General features: G+C 29.6%; 1 long non-coding RNA gene across 1 annotated transcript; it reads left to right on the top strand.

The window, feature by feature from the left end:
* LOC106321720 lies at positions 1-1,538 on the top strand. The gene is made up of 3 exons (XR_001266121.1): positions 1-82; positions 1,287-1,353; positions 1,441-1,538. It is a non-coding gene; the product is annotated as an uncharacterized LOC106321720 (long non-coding RNA).
* The last annotated feature ends 10 nt before the right edge of the window (positions 1,539-1,548 follow it).

Below are 1,548 nucleotides of genomic sequence, written 5' to 3'. Positions count from 1 at the left end.
GTCGCTACTCGCCATGGCGAGCGAAGCGGTCGCCTTTTAAAACCAAGTACTTGACACAGGAAATTCGGTCGATCATCATCAGGTAATAAATAATACCATATTTTATGCTGGATTGGATGCATCTTTGTACTTGTCACATTCTAAAGTAGTTTGAAATCAGATTGAGGTTGGTGCAGGAGCATCTCCAACCCAAGACCTTATTTTAAGGGGAGATAAACCTCAAAATGAGGATTTGAGGGTTGATCGCTTCAACTATGAAACCTCAAAAAAAATCCTTAAAAATTTATTTATTTGCACTATAGTCCTTAACAGTAACAAAATGTACTAATAATGATAAAACTTCACAAATACATATAAAACATACTTTTAATATATTATACAACACACAATATTACAATATTATATAACTAAAATAATATAAGTTACATATATAATAAAAAAAACACATACCTGTTAGCCGATATATTCCGGTATTTTGATACCACTCGTAAGATATGTATATTTAAATGTTTATATAATTTGTTTTAATTTATCTTAAGTTTGTTTAATGTTTTTTATTTTGTGTGACCTTTAGTTAATGTATAATTCTATTTGTCTGAATTTTGTTTTAATAGTATGTAATATTTATTCTAGTTTATTTTATTTTGATATATTTAAGTTATTCTAAATAGAGTTAGTAGATGTATTTGTGAAAGAAAATAATTGAAAGGACTAAAAAAACAAATGAATAGTAGTTTTGAGGTTTTGAATAGTGAATCTCAAATTTGAAGTGTCATTATTCAAAACCTCAAAATTTGAGGATTTGAGGTTGGGTTGGAATGACAAAAACCTCAAAATTTGAGAATTTGAAGTTGTGTTAAAGATGCTCTAAGTTTTTAGTGCTTCTCTTTTTTTATCTTTTGTTTTTCATGATAAGTAAACGCAAAAGACTAAGTGTGAATTGCTCTGTTTTCTCTAGATTCAAATATCCCCAAGCATTGAAGTTAAATATAAGACACGCAAATTCCTATCTACAAATTCCAAAGTGGAACCAATGTTGTGTAAAAAGTCTCTGAAAGATTAAATATTATTTCCAGTATAATATATTGCCAAAACTTCCTACTAAACCTATCTTAAAATATAACTGCGAACATTGAATGTTAATTGGTTTTGTAGAGTATTCTAGACTCATTTGTAATCCAATAGTGTTTTCATTGTATATGTTGATGGAATAATCACATACTATTGTAAAATGTGGTGATGATGCTTCCTAAGAAATTAAGTTCCTGTTGTTGTTATCTGGACAGGGGTGTTTGATAGGACGACCATAAGGAAGCAAATAAATATTGAAGTCAGACCAGGCCAATTACTGATGTGAGTACAATTTTGTTACATGATTTCTATTACTCAAACAAAAAGTAATAAACGTACAACTAATTGTTTTTAACAATGTTTGAATAGGCCACGAACATGGATCATGGAAGATGGTTACAGCTAACGGGTGAAAAACACAAATACATACAGAAGATCACTTCCCATGTCCGTAAAGGTTAGTACAATCTCTATACT

This window comes from Brassica oleracea, unplaced genomic scaffold (genome assembly GCF_000695525.1).
Source record: "Brassica oleracea var. oleracea cultivar TO1000 unplaced genomic scaffold, BOL UnpScaffold02706, whole genome shotgun sequence".
NCBI lineage: Eukaryota > Viridiplantae > Streptophyta > Magnoliopsida > Brassicales > Brassicaceae > Brassica > Brassica oleracea.
The sequence above is the reverse complement of the archived record's forward strand: the minus strand, read 5'-3'. Positions and strand labels throughout refer to the sequence as shown.